Source organism: Patella vulgata, chromosome 1, assembly GCF_932274485.2.
Source record: "Patella vulgata chromosome 1, xgPatVulg1.2, whole genome shotgun sequence".
NCBI lineage: Eukaryota > Metazoa > Mollusca > Gastropoda > Patellidae > Patella > Patella vulgata.
Window position 1 is genome coordinate 72868456 of NC_065879.2, and position 10313 is coordinate 72878768.

General features: G+C 36.6%; 1 protein-coding gene across 2 annotated transcripts in view; it reads left to right on the top strand.

The window, feature by feature from the left end:
* LOC126823440 (glutathione S-transferase omega-1) overlaps window positions 1-10313 on the top strand; it is a 107075-nt gene that overhangs the window by 61582 nt on the left and 35180 nt on the right. The window lies entirely within an intron of this gene.

The window sequence follows — 10313 nt, forward strand, 5'->3', positions numbered from 1 at the left end:
TCTCTCAAATACCGATGGGTACCTTTAAATGAAGTCAAAGCACATCATTGGCTTAACACAGGTCCATAACAGACACAACTCTACCAATGATAAGAGGAGAAATCAGGCTATTTATTTGTTCTTGTCAATATAGAGTAAAGCAAGAATTTAGTTGTAAAATAGACCTAGAATAAATTTGGCCTCTAGTTTAAAGGTGCACTACTATTACACCTATTAGAAAAAAAATAATTATATCTATGAATACTTCTCACTTCACGTGTTAAAAAATACATGCACTGTAACAATTTCTGAAGTCATAATTTTATTTCACAGTCTAATTTGAATTTCATTTCCAACCAATGGACAAAGGTAGGTTTCTGAGAAATTTGCCAGGGCAGTGCCATGGCAGCATACTTTCTTAACATGTTGGCTGGAAACAAAATTTGGTGAACAGGATTATAAAGTGGTGGTGTTCAAAAAAGACTGAATGCACAATTTGAAACAAATTTGGTAATCCACATTGCTGAGAAAAGGATGTTTTAAATCTAAGTTTGGGAAATGAATTGTATTACATGTACGTATCTAAATTGTTATTCAGGGAGTTTAATGACAAATCATCCAAGCTACATTACTGCTTTGATGTTTAAAGATACATTATTTAAGACCTAAATCTGCTTATTACAGGTCTTTATTTGGCTTTGAGTGTTAAAATTAGACATTTGTTCACATGACAAGCCTACAATCAACTCTATTGAACATTGGAAGACCAAGATTTAAATGGATTAAACTACCTGCAAGATTTAAAAATTTAATGGTAAAGTGGATAATCAAGCCTTACTCTCGACTGTCGAGTACTGTGGCTACGAAAATTAACAATCTACGCTAAATCTTCATAACTTCACTCAGAATAGAGTAATCTGAATGAAATTTTCAATATAATCATTTTTCATTATCTATTTTTGAACTATTATAGCATGAACAGCCATCTTATATCATATTATCCAGAAATAATTATATTTTTTTTGTCGTGCTGAAGGTGATAACAGCTCTTTAATGGCTTTACATTATAAAAGTTAATATTCTCCATCTTTAAAAGACGACCCAGTATTAGCAGAAAACTAGTATATGGCTTACAGAAGAGACGGTAGATAGTCTATACATGTGCCCCTTTAACTCATGATATCTGTTATCAATGGACTCCACCCCATGATGTGTATTAAACTCCATTATATAAATATACATTATGTACAATATAAAGATATATTGTGCTACTAATCCATAAAGCCCTTTAAGAGGCATTATGCAAGAGCTAAATTTTTACTTGTCTTCACTACACTAGGATCTGGAAGAGTTATCATTGATGTGTTCTGGGATGTGAGGGTTTAGCCAATGAATCGGCCTGTTACAGCAAGCTTTTGGCGTGCATGGAATTGTGGGTAATCCACTAGAAACATCAATGCTGATTGGTTGATCAAATGTATGATGTCATAGGGTCAAAAGCCGCTCGTATGACTTCTGACGCGACCTATCACTACAGCCAGTCAGATCTTCATGTAGTGTAGGCTATCGAAAGTATAAAAAAAAACAAACGAAATATAGATCTGTATTTTAATCAGATTGAGGAATAAGTATACAATGTTTCAAGTCGATCTGTTCATTATTGCAGTCCGTAGACGACAAACAAGCAAATACAAAACTTGGGCATGGCTCTGCCCCTGGGGGTCGGACATGATCCAAAAACAATTGGGATCATTCTTAAGGCATAAGGATAAGTATGTAAAGTTTCAAGATGATCCATTGAGAATTATGGCCTGTAGGCGATACACACACACAGGGGTGACGGCATAATACGTCCACATTATAAAACGGAGCCATTCATAACTCTGCCCAAAATAAAATAATTTGACTGAAATTTTCAAAATATTTATTTTTCTATATCTATTTTGGAACCTTTATAGTTTAAATCTTGCGGAGTCACGATGGCTAAGTGGTTAAGACACTGGCTCGCTAGCCTGGAGATCAAGTGTTCGATCCCTGCATTTGCCGAGAAAGTTCATCAGGATTTTCCAGCGTGGTTTCCCCTTGTCAGTGGTGCAGGATGGGACGAAAAACCAAGGTCCCGTGTACACATTGGCATGCACGTAAAAGATCCCTTTCTCTCATAGTACACTGTATGGTACATGCTCGTCTTCATTAGCCCAGTCGGAGCAGAACAGTAAGATGTTAATCCCCATTTCATTTCATTTCTAAATCTCGCATAATTCCTCTTTAAATTAATGTTTGTATATTAGAAATAAAGATACCTTGCTTTCACTTAAAAAGGGGTGGATGGCTCAATGGTTAGCACGTGCGCGCTGTATCATAAAGTCTGTCATTGAGTCAACTGGCGTGGTTTCGATTCCCCAGTTGTACGTGGAAAGGAGTAGGGTCGCCTGTCCAACCTCGTGGGTTTTCTCCGGGTCCTCCGGTTTCCTCCCACTGCTAAAGACAGCTACGCGCAAGCAAATTATGAAAATAAAATTGAACCATTTGTTAGTCCCGAAATGACCTAGTTTGTGTCGAGTGGATGTTAAACCCCATTTCTCTCTCTCTCTCTCTCTCTCACTCTCTTTCACTTAAAAAATATAAATCAGACTCCAATATCAAAGGACAGTGTTTTTTAATTCAAATTATACACAAATATTGTATGGGCCAAAAAGTATTTACTAAAATGTTATTAAGCAGACAAACCACGTGATTTTTTGCCATTTGCTGCCATTTGCGAGGGGGCGCAAAAACTCAAAACCATGACGCAAAGCTTGCCATTCCATCCCTCTCACTTAGCCCCTGCCACTTAAACCTGGACCTGGTCATGTTAAATCCTATGTTACTGTTATCCATAAATATCAACATAAATTTGAATTGAAATTAGTTAGATAGACTGTACGTATAACCTTTTCAACTAAAGGAACTGAATATTGTGGTATTAATCACTGTTGAATATCATGTAGTTTCGTAGGGTGCCCTGTTTACGATACTACCGAATCTCTAATAGCCATTTCAGTTCAAAAATGGATTCAATTCCATATTTTCAAAGAAATGGCGAAATTTAGTCAAGTCTACACGACCAAAAATGAGATCAAAATCTACCTAAATACGTGTATATTACTGGATTTGTTTATTCTATTTGTACTACAGGTGTAAGTTCATTACCCCAAATATAAAATGTCAAAAACAGTAAAATAATTTTTGAAATTCGAATTCCATTATTCCTTCAAACACCTGCGGTTCTAATTCTTTCTCTTTGGCAAACACGCAGCCAACGATTTAGATACGAGAACAAATGATCATTAAAATATCTCAGAAAAGAATTAGCGTAAATGCAAGCTTCAATGGAAACCATAAAATAAATAGACAATTTAGCCAACAGATCTACTCACCTGTTAGTCTGAAGAATGCCCATGTCAAACCGTGATAAAAGTCTTCTTCTGTCATCACTCCAATTCCTGTGGGTGATATCATTTCTCCCTGAACACGTGTTTTCTGTCACGTGACGGATGGATAATTTAAAAGACTGGGCTGCATTTTTGTGTCGACCAAATATAATCTGTTTTCTTAAAATTTTGAGTTCCTTTGATCCAATTTTCTGATTTTGACAGTTTTCTGTGATAAGAAATGTAGCTTTCACAATCAATAAAATGAAATTAATTCTTTCCTTAATGATTTCCTTTGTCGCAGCCTGTAAACAAGAGTGTCACCCTTAATTTTAGTTGTAGGCCTACATGCTGCTCGTCAGGATTTGAGTTACTTGGAAAACTTTGTGACCCCGCCACTGGCTACGAATATTACTTTGATGTGTTCTACATACAATCGAATGTCTTTTAAAGGCTCAATACCACTCTTGTTGTAACCGGATAATATGTCCCAATCTATATTCTAGTCAACAAATTGCACTATTTTACAATATTCCAATTAATTGATGATACAAATTTCATCTTAACACACCTAATTTGAAAAATTGGAAAAATTGAACTAAATAATTTGAAAAGCATAACGTAAACCTTTTCAAATGTGACTTGGATTTAAAAATATTTTCGAACCCTCTGGACAAGTAAAATAGGATGTAACGGATACTTTACACAACAGGTAGGACACATAAACATCTAGTACTTAGAATAAGGCTAATATTTATTTTCTGGAGCTGTCAAGCCAGCAAGAGTCTTATTGTCCCTTTAAAGTGGCTAAGTCGTCTCTAACTCAATATCATCCAAAGTCCTGACATTGAAAACACGAATTATTTGTCAGTTTAAATCAACATTGATATTGTGATCTTACCGGGTAAAGATGGCATTCTGATATCCAATATTTAAGATAAAATAAACATTTTACAATTGGTACACGAGCCGTGTACCATAATGCGTTTCAGTGTCATTTGTAATACAAAGGACTCGAAGAACGAGGTTAGACATATTTCACAAGTCATGTCACAGAGTAAAAATATTTTTACTCTGTGGTCATGTCAAACGGTGACGTCATATTCTTAATTGGAGAGCATGCACAATAAATATTATCGGTGTGTATACTGGAATAACTAGAAGTTAGAGGTTGCCATTCGATTGAGACTTCTGGCATATTTCGCCGTCGATAACTGGCCCCAAGTTCACAAAGCATTCTTATGACTTACGTTAAGAATTTAATCATAATTGCTCGCTTTATTTTAACTAAAATATAGCCGTTTTTTAAACTTTTGATGTTTTAATGTATCAAATACATCAATAAGCAACCATGTGTAAAGTTTTGTGTTTCTAGATCAAAGATATTTTTCATAAACAGTGATTGAAAGTTGAGTAAATTCTTAACTTAAGTCTGAGAATGCTTTGTGAACGCGGGGCCTGATTTGAAATTAGAGTAAAAGCGGAAACGATTGCATGTAAATCAGTTTATATACATTCATATTACAATATTATATGCGTTGGCAGTTGCGACCCATTTGTGTCAATTTCTAGGTCCCAAATATTAGCGATTTAGCTCCTTTAACTGACTGATTATAGGCTAGGGTTTGCAGTACTCTCCCTCACAGGCAGGGGCGTAAATGTGGGGGGGTGGCCCCCCAGAAAAAAAAATAGTCGGTCGCAAAATCAGTGCAGTCGGTCGCAAAATAAGAGCAGTCGCAAAATCAGTGCAGTCGGTCACAAAATAAGAGCAGTCGGTATCAAAATAAGTGCTCACTGCACACGTCACGCTACTCACGCAAAACTTTAGCATACAATAACCTTGTCAACTGTATGTGTTTCACTCTCATTCTGTTGTGAGTATGTATGCATCGCCGTCTTAATGAATTAATGAGGTAAACAAATAATGCCAGAATAGATCCCAAATTCTAGTCGGTCGCAAAATCAGTGCAGTCGGTCGTAAGATATGAGCAGTCGGTATCAAAATAAGTGCTCACTGCACACGTCACTCTACTCACTCAAAACTTTAGTATAAAATAACCTTGTCGACTTATCATGTTTGAAAAAAATGTTTTTCACCCCATGGCAAAAAAATAGTCGGTCTCAAAAAAAAGTGTTCACCGCAGTCGGTCTCAGACTAAATGAATTAATGGGGTGTTTTCTGACCATTTTCTCTCCCCAAAGTCCAGGGCATTTCAGAGACCAAGTAAGCGCCCCATTGAGGTAAAGTGCCCTCAGGAAAAGTCCTCAAAAATTAAAAGCTCAGTTACATATCGGCGCTCAATTCCATTATGCCATCATTCTTCAACTCCTTCTCTGTCTTATACTATCTCATCACTATCATATTCATAGTTACAGTGAATCGCCCAGTTAGTAGTACCACTAGTGAGTGAATCGTGGGTCAAAAGACTGTAGAATTGTTAGTTCTACTCTCACAAAACAGGCGACATTGACAGATAGTCCTCAAGATTCTGTACCATTTCTTATCCTCTCGTTAACGAGAATTTGGATCCATTTGCCATGACATTGACTAAAATTGTCAGGCCCAGTCCCAAAAATTAAAAGCTCGGTTACACATCTAAAATTTTTTCGCGCCTGCGGCGCTCGATTCCATTATAACATCATTCTTCCACTCCTCTGTTGTCTTTTTCTGTCTCAGCACTATCATATTCACGGTTATACTGAACTGCCTAGTTATGTTAGTAGTACCACTAGCACTGGAGTGTGGGTCATGGGGCGTCAGACTATACTAAAGTTCTGTCAACTCTTGCAAAACAGGCGGAATTGACAGGGGGCAGATTTTGTCTAATTGACTCACATTTCTGGTCCTCTCGTCCACAAGAATTTCTCCCAGCAATGACCTCAAATGCCAAGATATTGACTCAATTTTTCAAAATGTTCTTAGGTTGCTCAGTGTTATAGGCACAATCATATATGATATAAACGTATGTCAACTTAAATAAAACTGCTTTCCAGCGAGACAACGATAGACAACTTTTTACTTATACAATGCCATCTATGTTCTACTGGCAGGGGCGGATCGGGGCCGGGAACCGGCCTGGGCTCCCGTGTCGGAGCGGCCCCTTTTACTGACAGCAGAGTCCCGAGGGGGGGGGGGGTCCGGCGGCTCTCCCCCTGGAAAATTTTGAAAAATGAACCTCAAATATGGGATTTGGTGGCATATCTGATTATAATCTCTGTCAAATAATATATCTCATAAATCGATTAATTTAGGCCAAAACCCCGACCTGCAAGTAATTTACAACCATCAAGCTGTGAAATTATCATATCGTCATATTATTAATTAACCTATTATCATTGTATCGTCAAGAGTTAAGAGTAAAGAGAATTTAACTGGTTAAAAAATGGGACTACACTACATACAACATGATCATCATCGCTTCATGGCCGGTCCAATACCCCCCCCCCCTCCCCCACCAACATATAACGTTCAACAGAAAAAGGGTATTTTAGACGAATTGGACAAAATGATTTTTTTCATTTTTTGTCCGACCGGCCCTTCGGGTGATTGCCCGATGGCCCAATCCGCTCCTATTTTGTTGACATTCATTGTGGGGTGGGATTGTGGCTGGGGTGGCGCCCTAGATTTGCCATGCAAGACACGCAAAAAGAGAACAAGCTAACAAAAAGGGATTTTTCGTACAATCAGGGGTGATAATCCTGAAAGTTACAGTCAGATACGCGCAAGTATTGACAGGAACCCATATCTTTAGGATATAACCATACATGTACATTTTAAGTTTTTTTGAGTATTTGAGTACGGGGACCGGCCATTTTGTCTGGCAGTTTTGGTCCGATTTTTACGAAATTCATACTCAACTGTCCTTATGGTGCAACAGTGATATATTTTAATTGTTTTTTTTTAATCGGATAAAAAATATGACCTCTAGAGGGCCCACAAGCTAAAAACGTGATTTTTAATAAAAAGGGGGGCCATAATCCAAGAAGTTACGGTCTGATACGCGCGAATATTGAAATGAACTGAGATCTTTTCGGATATAACCATATATTTTAAAGGCTCAATACCACTCTTGTTGTAACTGAATAATATGTCCCAATCTTTATTCTGGTCAACAAATTGCACTATTTTACAATATTCCAATTAATTGATGATACAAATTTCATCTTAACACACCTAATTTAAAAAATTGGAAAAATTCAACTAAATGATTTGAAAAGCCTGACGTAAAGCTTTTCAAATGTGACTTGGATTTAAAAATATTTTTGAACCCTCTGGACAAGTAAAAAAGGATTGAATGGTTAATTTACACAACAGGTAGGACACTAACACATCTAGTACTTAGAATAGGGCTATTTTTTTATTTTCTGGAGCTGTCAAGCCAGCAAGAGTGTTATTGTCCCTTTAAGTTTCATCAAAATTGGATAAAATTTATGACCTGTACAGGATTCACAAGCTAAAAACATGATTTTTCATACACTCAGGAACCATAATCCACGAAATTACAGCCTGATACATGCCAATATCTACAGGAACCGAGATCTTTGGGATATAAACCAATATTTCAAGTTTCGTCAAAATTGGATAAAAATTACGACTTGTAGAGTGTCCACAAACAAAATGTTGACTGATGGACAGACAGGTGCGACGACAATATACGTCCACATGAAAATTTGGCCATATGAAAAGCATGTTTGGTTTGAAAACCACCCCAGGAATAATTGCTTGGAACTGCAGTTTTAGGAAAAGGGGTGGGAAAGGGGCTATCAAGGGAAAAGGGCTTGCTAATAAGACAGTACAACACTGGATTTTGACTTTTGCACTGCTTTGCCATAATCATTACAAAATCAGCTTTTCTCAAGCTTGGGTTATGATTTTCTTTTATCCACTACATATAATTAAAATACAGATGTGACGTCATCCTTTGATGTTGGCGTACCATTATTTCCTATAATGGTACGGGCAACTTACCAATCGTACATTATCTATACTAGATGAAATATCGGACTCGCGTGACGTATTTCATTGAAAAGCACGTGCGGGATAGTGTCTGTATTTTAAGTTGTTTAATGGTCTCAAGCTAAAGACATTGCGTAATATACTCTTCGAAAAAAGTTCGGGATATTGAAATGCAAATACCTATGCAGGTTGTGATATGATAAATAGTCATGGACACTTGATGAAAACTGCCGTGTGCTGGTTTATCTATCCATGTTTGCTTTCCTATCGGTTCTTGCATAAGATTTACTGTTTAGCGTATCTTTGCTTTAGTGTGTTACGTTTAATTTGATCGGGAGACGTGTTCGTCGACGTTAACACTGCAAGAATTGGCTGTGGCTCTGCAAGAGAGGTGTGTCAGATTGCCCCAAATCCACGACGAATTGCTGAATGTCTGAGGATTGGTGGAGCAATTACTCATTATTAAGACCAAAATCAAAAACCGTCCATTTTCACGGTGTATCTCTGCGAGTGAAATAGGGCCGTCAGATAAGCCGCCCATATGAACTGTTTATGTTCATGTGTAGGCAATTGGCCTGTTGTTAACATACACTGGTTACCTCTAATAAAAACAGCAGTGCGTTTCCGCAGTTTTGTATTGTTTCAGAATATCCCCTACTTTTTTTGAAGAGTATATATTGAAACAACACTCGGCTAACGCCTCGTGCAGTATCAATAGATTACTTAATGTCTCGCTCTCGACCATTAAACCACACATAATGGAACACCAGACAATATTTTTTGTGTTTTTAGAAACCAACCTGCTTTGCTCACACAGAGTATACTACAGTTACAGTACTATTGTTACCATTATTGGTATGAATCAGGCATCGACTTTTTCAAGGTCAGTAGCATAACCACAAACTCTGAAAGAGTCTCAAAAATAAAATTCCGAGTACGTATGAAATTTAAGGAACCAAAATATAGAGGAATGGTGTATTTACCCGGTCTCAAAATTTCATCTCAAAATATTCAGTCGTTTGGACGTGAATGTCAAAATTGCTTATCCAGACACGTAGTAACCCTTTTAAGATTTCAGGTCAAGTTTTTCGTTGGGTGACCTGATTTTCGATTCCTGTTCATTTAGAGATCTATACAGTGAATGGCCCATGTGCTGTTCTTGTTAACGAAAGGTAAATTTCACATACACATTATTTTTATAAAATAAAAGTCTAGTTTTATCCAGACAAGGCATAATACAGCTTGGGACACTGTTTCCATTTCCAGATTAAGACTGACAGGTTTAAGTTGTTTGAAAGTGTATCACATATATTGAGTTTGTTACTGGACCCTAAGGTAGATGATTTAAAGGGATTTTAACACAAAATTAAGCAGTTTTATTCTCCAAAATATTATCGGGATTGGCCCTTTAACACCAATGTGGAAAACTGTATATAGATCGTGAAAAACTAAGCTTAGGTATTTAGGTTGTTTGAGTGATTCTATGTTTAAATAAGATTAAAAACACCCATTTCATACAAACAAAATATTCTGGCTCTCAGACAATCCTTACTTATAAATCTTATGCAGTTTTTAGTTTTTTTGTCAAGGAACATTACTGGGATAAATGACATCTCACAAAAATCACATTTCAAGGCAATAAATTTATATCATCATGTTATTTATAGCCAAGTTTGATTATTCAGTTCATTTATGATTGCAAGTAACATTTATCAGGGTTGTGTACATTTTTTTTATAGGTCTACTTCCAGTAAAATATAAATGTGAGGTAATGAATGACAAAACCAGTCAAACAGCTTTTTTAAATTATGCAGGATTATCTGACAAATAGAATAATTTTCTTTAAGTTTCATATATGGCCACAAGTGCTAAAAGGAAATAATATAATATCACAAAGAATGTACTATATTATGTCTCCACTCTCCAGCAAACTTTGCACTGAATGCAAAATGGTAGTGATCCAA